General features: G+C 42.0%; 1 protein-coding gene across 3 annotated transcripts in view; it reads left to right on the forward strand.

The window, feature by feature from the left end:
* Window positions 1-12146, forward strand: part of LOC122541818 (cardiac-enriched FHL2-interacting protein) — a 69544-nt gene that overhangs the window by 48045 nt on the left and 9353 nt on the right. For 2 of the 3 annotated variants that reach the window (XM_043678837.1, XM_043678836.1), the window contains exon 3: window positions 5540-5643. The gene's annotated coding sequence lies outside the window, so the exon portion shown is untranslated. Of the gene's footprint in view, window positions 1-5539; window positions 5644-6991; window positions 7102-12146 lie in introns of all 3 variants that reach the window. The other variant, XM_043678835.1, reaches the window with a different exon arrangement.

Here is a 12146-nt window from a genome sequence, read left to right on the forward strand (position 1 = left end):
CCCCACATTTTCCATGGCTAACCCACCTAACCTACACATCCCTGGATACGATGCACAGTTTAGCATGGCCAATCCACCCTAACCTGCACATTTTGGACCAGAGCACCCGGAGGATTTGGTGTTGTGTGATGAGAAAAGGCTTAGCAATCACTATGCAGTAAATGAGCTTTTGGGAAATAGCAACCACAATATGATAGCATTTTATATAAAGTTCAAAAGCAACATATTTCATTCTGAAACTAAGGTCATAGAGTACAGTACGGAAACACACCCTTCAGTACAACTCATCCATGATGAATATATATCCTAAATGAATCTAGTCCCATTTCTTCAATCTGAGCAAAGGAACCTATGAAGTTGTGTTGAGAAAATTATCTCAGATAGATTAGGAAACTGCTGTAAAAAAATTGATGATAGACAAGCAATGGCTAATATTTAAACAAACACTACAAGGCCTACAACTGATTGTAATTCCTCTACAGCACAAACACCCAATGGGAAAGGTGAATCAGTGAAAGAAGTTAAAGATTGCATACAATCAAGTAAGTGGCTTCTAAGAAACAGTACTAAACCTGAGCCCTGGATTATAACCGAGCAAAGGTGCACCAGGAAACTAGTATGGAAAGGGAAAAGAGAATATGAATGTGAACTAGGAAGAATGTAAAACACTTCTCTCAAAATGTGAAGGGATAAAGATGAGCAAGGATAATTTGATTTGATTTAATTTATCATGTTGTCTTACATGCTTATAGGCAGGTCGTACTATACGAGTGCATCAGGGTAACAGAACAGAACGGAGGATACAATGTTACAGCTGCCAAGAAGGTGCAGACAGAGACCAACACTAACTTTAAAGAAGTCCATTCATAAGTCTGATAACAGTGGGGAAGAAGCTGTTCTTGAATCTGTTCATACATGTACACCAACTTTTATATCTTTTGTCCAATGGAAGAGGATGAAAGAGTGTATAACCAGGATGCAAGGGGTCTTTGGTTATGCTGGTTGCTATCCCAAGTCAGCAGGAAGTATAGATGGAGTCAATGAATGGGGCTGTGTTCACAACTCTCTGTAGTTTCTTTTGGTCTTAGGAAGAATAGTTGCCATACCATGCTGAGATGCATCTAGATAGGACACTTTCTATGGCGCATCTATCAAAATTTGTAAGAATCTTTATGGACATGCTGAATTTCCTTCACCTCCTGAGGAAGTAGAGATATTGTTGTGCTTTCTTGATTGTAGTGTCAACATGGGAGGACCAGGACAGACAAGTAGTAAATGTCACTTCTAGGAACTTGACGGTCTCCACTTCACCTCATGCAGACAGGGGCATGCCCTCCACTCCACAACTGTGGGCCCATTACATGTGGAGACAGGAGAAGCTATGAACAACAGGCAAATGGCAGGGAGTTAATTTACCTCCAAAGTATTAGGTAACCAAGGGATCTGTGTAATCGAACAGTGAAAATAAATTATTACTATTACAGAGGTAGCACTTGGAAAATTATTTGAACAAAGGGTAAATTTCCTGGACTTCATCCCAGACTGTTGAAAGGAAATAGCAATAGAGATAATGGATGCTTTTGTAGTTAGCTTCCATAACTCTATAGATTTTTGTAAGGTTCCTGATAACTGGAAAGTAGCAGGATTGAAGAGGAGACATTGAGGCTGAGTAGTAAACTGCAGACTTGTTAACTTGACTCCCATAAAAGGAAAATGTTAAGCTATGATAAAAGATGCTATAACTGAACATTTGGAAAATAATGGGAAAATTGGGCATAGTCAACATGGATCTGTGAAATAAAAATAATGCTTGACAAAATGGAAGTGAAAATGATTGGGAAGAGTAAGTTTTCAAAGGGATCATGATGTCCTTATTCACGAGTTTGTAAAACTAACGTGCAGTTTTACCAAGATATTAGAAAGGCATTCATACATTATGTTGGCATTAATTTCAAGGGGATTTGAGTAAAGATGCCTTGCTGTAGTTGTATAGAGCCTTGATGAAACTGCATTTGAAGTAATGTGTACAGTTTTGTCTCTTGGTCCAAGGACAGATATACTAATCACAGAAGGAGTTTAACGGATTATTACCTGAGGTGATAGGATTGTTTTATTAAGAGAGATTGAGGAAACTTGGTCTGTATTCTCTGCTATTTTGAAGAATGAAAGGTGAACTCACTGAAACTTACAAAATTCTTAAAGGGCAAGATAGGGGGATGGGAACCTAAATTCAGCAGGGGGGTGCGAACCTAAATTCAGCAGGGGGGTGGGAACCTAAATTGTAGGTCCGCTGTCCAGGAGGTTGAGAGTAGTGAGGTTAGAGATAAGGTTTCAAGGTCACAAGAGTGCATTGGCAAGCAGGAAGGTGGTTTGAAGTGTGTCTACTTCAACGCCAGGAGCATCCGGAATAAGGTGGGTGAACTTGCAACATGGGTTAGGAACTGGGACTTCGATGTTGTGGCCATTTTGGAAACATGGGTAGAGCAGGGACAGGAATGGATGTTGCAGGTTCCGGGATGTAGATGTTTAAGTAAGAACAGAGAAGATGGTAAAAGAGGTGGAGATGTGGTATTGTTCGTCAAGGATAGTATTACAGTGGCAGAAAGGACGTTTGAGGACTCGTCTACTGAGGTAGCATAGGCTAAGGTTAGAAACAGGAAAGGTGAGGTCACCCCCTGTTGGGAGTTTTCTATTAGGCTCTGAATAGTTCCAGAGATGTAGAGGAAAGGATTGCAAAGATTATTCTGGATAGGAGAGAGGGGAACAGGGAGTTGTTATGGGGAACTTTAATTTTCCAAATATTGACTGGAAATACTATGTTTGAGTACTTTAGACGGGTTAGTTTTTGTCCAATGTGTGCAGGATGTAGACACAATATGTAGACAGGCCAACAAGGGGCGAGGTCACATTGGATTTGGTTTATTTGGAAGTAGGAGTGAAGGAGCAGCACTCCGAAAGCTAATGCTTCCAAATAAACCTGTTGGATGATAACCTGGTGTTGTGTGATTTTTAACTTTGTCCACCCCAGTCCAACACTGGCTCCTCCACATCATAAAATAAATTAAACACTAAGTTCTTTCACACTCTTTAAAACTAGTAGCCAGGTAACTTGTTACCTGATGAAGGAGCAGTGCTCTGAAAGCTAGTACCTACAAATAAACCTGTTGGACTATAACCTGGTGTTGTGTGATTTTTAATTTATTTTAGTTTTAATATCAATTGTAAATCAGCATCGTTAGAGTATTAGTACAACTACAACAGACAGATTTCCTACCTATTTTATATTTTGAAAAATTGACTCAGAAATTGAATTGCATACATGTGTGTGATTTTCAGTCCACGAAAAGTTATGTGGTTGACTCTTTAAAGGCTCCAATCTAATGGTTCCTAGGATCAGAAATTCCAAGTCTCTATCATTGCACAAAGCCAGTGTTAAAATTCCCCATGGCTTTCATTGACTTTACACATCAATTATAGACCAACAGTTCGACCCATTGATTCAACTCTCCAACTGTGCAGAATCACAGAATTGAAGGAGGCCATTCATACCATCATATCTGCACTAGCCCTCCAATGAGCAATTCACTTCGAGCCATCCTTCTCCTTTCTTCCTTTAACCTACATGTTGTTCCTTTTCAAATAACAGGCCAACTTGTTTGAAGCTCTACCACATTGTTAGACATTGCATTCCAGACTCCAACTCCTTGCTGCATGAGAAAGCTTTTTCTGATATAGGTTTTGCTCCTCTTGCCAGTTACATTAAATCTGTGCCCCTTTACTCTTAATTCTTAGTGGGGGCAGTTTCTCCCAATCTACTCCGCCCAAGCCCCTCATGATTTTGAATAACTCCACCAGATCTCTTCTCAGCCTTCTCTTCAAGAAAATAAAATCCCAACTTCTCCAATCTATCTTCACAACTGCAGTTGCCCATCCCGGGAAGAATTCTGGCAAATTATCACTTCTCCAGTCTCTCCAATATCTTCCTAAAGTGTAGTGCCCCGACAGACAATATTCCAGCTGAGGACGAACCAGTGTTATATACATATTCAACATAATCTTCTTGCTCTTGTACTCTCTGCCCTATTAATAACATCCAACACATAGTATGTTTTATTATCCTGAACCTGACCTGATGCCTTTAATGACCAGGTCTAGTTTCCCTGTTATAGAAAAGCTATTATTAAGGTGGAGAGGGTTGAGAAGAAATTAAACAGGATGTTGTCAGAAATGGAGGATTTGAGTTATAAGGAGAAGCTGAATAGGCTGGGACATTTTTTCACTGGAGTGTAAGACCTTGAGGGGTGGTTTATAAAATCATGAAGATTATAGAAAAGGTGAATGGCAGGTGTCTTTTCCTTAAGGTAGGGGGTTTCAAGACTAGGGGCATATTTTTAAGGCAAGAGGAGAAAGATTTAAAAAAGACATGAGGGACAACATTTTTTTACACAGAGAGTGGTTCGTGTATGCAATGAACCTCTAGAGGAAGTGGTGGATATACAGTTACAACTTTGAAAAGACATTTAGATAAGTGCATGAAAAATAACTATTTGGAAGGATATAGGCCAAGTGCAGGCAGGTGGGACTAGTTTGGATTGGGATTATGGTCAGCATGGACTGTTTGGACCAAAGGGCCTCTTTACATGCTGTATCATTCTATGACTTATACAATCTAATTTAAACAAATTCAGCTATTTAATAACACCTACCTACAACCAAACATGTCCACCCCATCTCTACACTCCTGCTGTCGCTTTTTCCAAAATAGAAATGCCGTGTAAACCATTTCCAGATAACAGTTACAGCAGTGGATGAGCTCAGTGCTATGGACACCCTGCTTAACATTAATGCTATGATCTTGGAGTCAGCAATTTCTTAGCTTTTAATGCAATTACACTGGAGACCTTATGATCAGAATGTTTCCAGATTCGATCAGCGTGGGGTGAGTAGAGCTCAGGCAGAGCAGTTAGGAGAGGGATATGATCCAGATGTGCGTCCCATCACCAGCAGGCATTCTGTCAAAAATTGTGAGTATTGTGCAATCATCAGTTAAAATCAGGACTCAGCTTTACTGTCATATTATTCTGTTTCAAACAGGCTGTCTGCACTGACAGCTTCAACACATGCATGGGACAGAAGGGGGTCCTGCAATTCATGTGGCCCTGGCCCAGCTTGAGGCAATTTAGGAGAATAAAAGGGGACGCACAAAGAGGAAGGAAAACAGAAAGTACTTTTACCAAAAGTAAATTCTACTCTGTCTTCTATTTTGAAGCTGCCCCTACATGGGATCATCAAATATATCAGGGACAAGCTAATATGCTTACAGTACATTAAGAATTTGAAAGATCAGCAGTTTAATATTCAATGTGATCACTTTTGTCCAGTATATTAGTTTGCAATCAGCATTTCTGCCTTGGTCCCTTTCCACGGACCAAGAGAGTTCAAGTAATGTCAAAATTGCTGAAGGTCACAGCTATGCTTAATCAAAGTTTTACTAGCAAAGGATCCAGTTCATTGCACTAAATTTAACTTCTCGCTATAGATGGGCAGCAATGAGACCAACTGAAGGTGGGACAGGAGGCTTTAAATGTACAGGAACCCTGGTCGGAATGCACACAAGCCTTCCCAGTACAGCTGACACAGCAGGTATGTTTCAGGAGAGAAACTTTTCGCCAGTCATGTATGAATGTGTGCTATTTATTATTCATTGCAATTGAAACACAAATTACTCATCTGTTTCAAAGTGCCTGTTACGGCATTATTAACAAGGTCCATGTTTCTATTTACAATTGAAAACTTAATTGATTGATCTGAAAATAAAAATAAGGTCTCACATCTTGTGCTGTTTCCAAAGTTCCGGGCTCAAAGCCTGACCTCTGTCTCTGAACTCAGCTGGGTTTTAAAAGCTTCTGAATGCTCTAGGTGGTTGTCCATGAAACGGCAGTGGCAACAACCATGAATATCTACCAGGCTGAGCTTACCCTTTCACATCAGAGGAAGGCGCGACTAGCTTGCTCATTTGACCTCGCTAGAGGAAGCATCAATCAATGAGGAATTAATGACTCTCGTCCAGACAATAATATACATTCTCCCGGTGCTTCTTGCCAAAATTAGCTCAATTTGTACCTTCCTTTGTCACCAAAGCTCAGTCATTGCAGATGGAGGCACTAAAGGAGGAATGCAGGTATCGTAAATCATAGTTAATTTGCAGAGACATAAAAAACCATTGCACCTGAGCTCTTGTTTTCAAGCAAAAAAAGTAGAACTTTTCTGTTGCTGATCTAAGAAAAGTCCAGCAATTCACAAGGAGGGTGGCCTGCAAGGGAAAGGGTTAAAATACCTGCAGGATCCAGATTTACAGAATGACTTAAATCTCTGATAAACCCATGGAGGGGACCTAAAGAGAAACAGCCACAGGGGACTACATGGGGATCCTGTAGCACCTGTTCCAAACACTTTTCATTACATGCAATGTATCGGTGTTACCAAAGCAGGATCCGGGGGAGGGCACGGATTCAGTTTCAGACAGTATGCTTTCAAAACTTTTTCAGATGTTCTCGTATTTTGACACTTCAGTAAGTAGTAGTTAGTCAGGAGATTCTCTACTTTGTGGTCCGCTCTGCCTTCTACTGGTGGGGCAGTTGTCAGCAGATAATCCCTGTTTGATTTCAAGCTTTTCAATTAATTCATTCAATTGTTTACATCTCACATGATTGAGAAAAGTTTGAAAACAGACATTCTACATCATAAAACACTAAGTCATTTTATATTTCAGATACATTTCACACATAAATGTTTGATTGGGTGCCTGTGTGAAATATGCAGTAAATACAACTGTTCATAAATAAACTGAAATGAAGTATTTTATATTATGACACTAATGAATAAGTGTTTTATTCAAGTGCATCAGATAAATACATTTATACTAAAATGCATTAAGCATATGGCACTGAATTACCATTCAAATTATCCTTCATATTTCTATTGCTAACAGCTAATGTAACAACTAGACCCCAGGTGAGGTTACTGAATTTGTTGTGGATTCAGACAGAGATATTAACCATCTGGACCAAGGAGCTGAGAGCATTGTTTCCAAGTTTGCAGGTAACACAAATAAAGGGGGAGGGACAGTAGTGTCTCCTTGCAAGGTGAAGGATGCTGTGAAACTTGAGAGGGTTCAGAAAAGATTTACAAGAATGTTGCAGGGTTGGAGGGTTTGAGCTATAAGGAGAGGCTGAATAGGCTGGAGCTATTTTCCCTGGAGCATTGGAGGCTGAGGGGTGACCTTATGGAGGTTTGTGGAATAATTAGGAGCATAGATAACAGTTCAAGGTCTTTTCTCCAGGTTAAGGGAGTCCAAAACTAGAGGGCATAGGTTTAAGGTGAAAGGAGAAAGGGGGAAAGATTTAAAAGGGACCTAAGGGGCAACTTTTTCATGCAGGGGATCGAGCATGTATGGAATGAACTGCAAGAGGAAGTGATGGAGGCTGGTACAACTACAACATTTAAAAGGCATCTGGATGGGTATATGGATAGAAAGGGTGGGAGTGGGACTAGATTAACTTAGGATATCTGGTCAGCATGGATGAGTTGGACCAGAGGGTCTGTTTCCGTACTGTACATCTCTATGATTCTATTAGGGGGGAGGCTGCAGAAGGACTTGGACAGGCTAGGACAGTGGGCAAAGAAGTTGCAGATGGAGGACAATGTGGGAAAGTGTGAGGTTATGCATTTTGGTCAGAAGAATAGAGGCACAGACTATTTTCCAGATGGGAAAGGCTTCGGAAATTTGAAGCATGAAGTGTCCTATGAGTTCTAGTTTAGGATCCTCTTAAGGTTGACATGTAGGTTCAGTTGACCATTAGGAAGGCAAATGCAATGTTAACATTCATTTCATGAAGGCAAGTCCTTCATTCGAGGCTCATTCTTGTAAAACCTCTTCAGAACCCCCTCCAAAGCCAGCACGTTCTTCCCTAGGTACAAGGACCAAAACTGCACACAATATTTCAAATGTGGTCTAACCAGAGTCTTACACAGCCTCAGCATTACATCTCTGCTCTTGTATTCGAGCCTTCTAGCTCCTTTGACCAGATTGCTAATGTATAACATGAATAGTTGTGACCCCAACAATGACTCCTGTGGAACTCCACTCGTCACCAGCTGGCATCCTGAAAAAGACCCCTTTATCTCCACTCTCCGCCTTGTGCCAGTCAGCCAATCCTCTATCCATGCTCAAACACTGCCACTAAAACCTTGGGTCTTATCTTATTTAACAGCCTCCTGTCCATCACTTTTTCAAAGACCTTATAGAAATCCAAATAGATCATATCTACTGGTCTCCTTTGTCTAGCTTGTTCATTACCCCATCAAAGAATTCTAACAGACTTGTCATGCATGACGTCCCTTTGACGAAGCTATGCTGACTCTGCCCTGTTTTACCATGTATTCCCAAGTACTCCGAAATCTAATCCTTAATGATGGATACTTAAATCTGACCAATGACCAAGGTTAGGCTAACGGGCCTACAGTTTCTGCCTTCTGCCTCCTTCCCTTCTTAAACAGGAGTGTTACCTTAGCCAGTTCCCAGCTCAGACCCTCCCTGTTTTCAGTGATTCCTGAAAGATCACACCAATGTCTCCACAATCTCCTCAGCTATCTCCTTCAGTACTCAGAGGTATAGTCCATCCTTTCCAGGTGATTTATCGATCTTCTGACTTTTCAGCTTCCCCAGCACCTTCTCCTAAATGATGGCCACTACACTCACCTCTATCCCTGACTGTCTTGATGTTGTTGGTGTTTTCCACTGTGAAAACTGATGCAAAGTACCTATTCAGTTCCTCTGTCATTTCTTTGTTCACCATTATTCCTCATTTTCCAGCTGTCAACTCTTGCTTCTCTCTCAACTTCTTTATATCTAAAAAAATCTCTTGCAATCTTCATTTGTCTTACTAGTTAGCTTACTCTCATATTTCATCTTCTCCTCCTTTATTGTTTTTTAAGTTATCCTCCAGTGTTTTTTAAAGGCTTCTCAATCCTCTTGCTTCCCACTAATCATCATCACATTGTATATTTTTCCTGATTATCTTTGTCATTCACGGTTGCCTCATCCTCCCGTTAATATATTTCTTCTTCCTTGATGAATTTCTGCTGTGTTTCCTGAATGACCCACAGACACCGCTGTCAATGTTGCTTCACCATCCTCCCTGCTTGGCTCCCCTTCCAATAAATTCTGGCCAGCTCCTCTCTCATACATTTGTAGTTACCTTTACTCAAATGTTATGTTGTTATATGTGATTCTATCTTCTCCCTCTCAAACTGCATGTTGAATTCTTTCACATTATGGTCACTGCCCCCGAGGGCTTCCTCCACTTTAAGTTCCCTAGTCAAGTCTGCCTCAGTGCACATCATCAGGCCTGTTCACTTGTTGGGTCTACTGCAAACTGCTCCAAAAAAAACTAGAGACAAATTCCTTTTCTTGGGATCCTCTACCAATCTGATTTTCCCAATCCACCTGCATGTTGAAGAGCCCCGTCATTATTGTAGTAGCGCCTTTCCTACGAGACTTTTCTATCTCCTGATTTATTTTCTTCACCACATCCTGACTACTGCTAGTACAAAACTCCCATCAGGATCTATTTTCCTTTGTGGTCCTTCAACTCTACCCACACAGATTCTACACCTTCCAATTCTATGTCATTTCTTGCTGTTGATTTAATTTCATTTCATACTAAGAAGGCAACCCTGTCCCCTCTGCCCACCTGCCTGTACTTTCAATAGGATGTATATTCTTGGATGTTTAATTCCCAACCTTGGTCCCTTGCAGCCACATCTCTGTGATACCAAAATCAGCCCTGCCAATTTCAATGTGTGCTACAAGCGCACGTACCTTGTCTCATATACTACGTGCATTTAAGTACAACACCCTCAGTCCTGCATTTACTCCCCCACTTTTCGTAGTTGTCCCCTCATCTGTCATGCCTGAGATTAGATTCCTGTCCCTTTCCACAGTCTCTGTCTGATTATTTGTTCTGGAAACTTCAATAACCTCTGCTAAGCTCATCCAATTTTTACCTTTTCCAGAATCTTCCATGCAACTGAACCCACCCTCCAACTATTTAGTTTAAAGCCCTATCCACACCCTTAGTTATGTAGTTCGCCAGGACTCTGATCCCAGCATTGATTCAGATGGAGCCCATCCCATCGGAATAGCTCCCTCCTTCCCCAGTATTGATGCCAATGTCCCATAAATTCATGCCGGTTGCTTCCACGCTAATCTTTAAGCCACATCTTTACCTCTTTAACCTTGTTGATTGTGTGCCAATTAGCTCAGAGCTCTGGAGTTTATTACCTTGTCGGTGCTGCTTTTCCAATTAGCCCCTGGCTGCTGATATTCCCTCAGCAGAACCTCTTTCCTTTATCTACCAATATCGCTGGTTCCTGCATGGACCACGAGAACTGGATCCACCCCTCCCACTCAAGTTCCTCTGAAGCCCAGATAAGATATCCTGATCCTGGACACCAGGCGGGCAACACAGCCTTCGGGACTCTCGATCCTGGCCACAGGGAACAGTGTCTATCCCCCTGATTATATTATCCCCAATTACAACTATGTATCTTCGCCCCCCTTGAATGGCTTCCTGTGCCAAGGTGCTATGGTCAGTTTGTTCATCCTCCCCACTCTGGTCCACAGGGAGCAAGAATCTCAAATCCGTTAGATAATCTCAGCACTACCTCGTGGATCCTTCTACCTGCCTCATTCATAGGAGAAAGTGAGGTTAAAATCAATCTGGTCCTCACCTTCCACCCCACCAACCTCCAGATACATCATATCATCCTCTGCCACTTCTGCCACTTACAAACAGACCCCACCATCACAGATATATTTCCTTCCCCACCCCTGTCTGCATTTCAGAGAGACCATTCCCTCTGTGATGCCCTTGTCAAATCCACGCCACCCACCAGCCCACACCCCACACCCAACACTTTCCCTGCCAACACAAGAAGTGCAAAACCTGCGCCCACACCTCCCCCTTCACCTCCATCAAAGAGGGGCCCAAAGGATCCTTCTACATCCAACAGATATTTACCTGTACTTCCACACACATCGTCTACTGTATACGTGGAAGAATATCTCTGAGACATGTGCACCAACCAAATTCACTCCCCTGTAGCTGAACACTTCAACTCCCCCACCCACTACACCAAGGACATGCAGGTCCTGGGCCTCCTCATCGCCAATCCCTAACCACCCAACACCTGAAGGAAGAACGCCTCATCTTCTGCCTTGGGACCCTGCAACCACGTGGGATCTCACCAGTTTCCTAATTTCCCCTTCCCCCAACTTATTCCAATCCCAAGCCTCCAACTCGGCACTGCCCTCTTCACCTGTCCATCTTCCTTCCCAACTATCCACTCCAGCCTCCTCTCCAACCTATCACCTTTCTCTCCCCCCACCGCCTTTCATCTACCTATCACATTCCCAGCTACCTTCCCCCAGACCTACCCAGCTCCCATTTATCTCTCAGACCCTCGGCCCACAAGCCTCTTTCCTGATGAAGGGCTTGTGCCTGAAATGTCGATTCTCCTGCTCCTCGGACGCTGCCTGACCTGCTGTGCTTTCTCGGCCCCTGACTTAACTCCGCCTCACACTCTCCTATCCATAACCACTGACCGAATTCGAGACAGTTAATCTAAGGGGTGTGACTGCTTCCTGAAACACAGAGTCCAGGTAACTCTCCACCTCCCTGATGTGTCACAGGGTTCAAAACTCAGATTCTAGCTCATCAAATCTGAGCCAGAGTTCCTCAAGCTCTTGCCAGAAATGTTGTCACTATGAACCACAATGCAGTTACCAGCTCCCACATACAGATGTAACACATCTCCTGGCCCTGCACCTCTCATTTAATTACTTAGTTATAATTTGATTTTTTAAAAATTCCTACTAGTCTTTTAATTTATAGCCTGTAAATACTTACCCTATTTACCTTTAATCTGACAGTAATAGACAGTCAAACTAGTAACTATCACCAACCAATGAATTTATGGTTTATCTTTGATGTCACTCCTTTGTGCTGAGCCCCAATCCTAAATTTCAATTTATTCTATTAAAAATAAATCTTATAGCTCTGAGCCAACAATAGGAAGCAAAA

The sequence above is a fragment of the Chiloscyllium plagiosum genome, chromosome 38 (genome assembly GCF_004010195.1).
Source record: "Chiloscyllium plagiosum isolate BGI_BamShark_2017 chromosome 38, ASM401019v2, whole genome shotgun sequence".
Classification (NCBI taxonomy): domain Eukaryota; kingdom Metazoa; phylum Chordata; class Chondrichthyes; order Orectolobiformes; family Hemiscylliidae; genus Chiloscyllium; species Chiloscyllium plagiosum.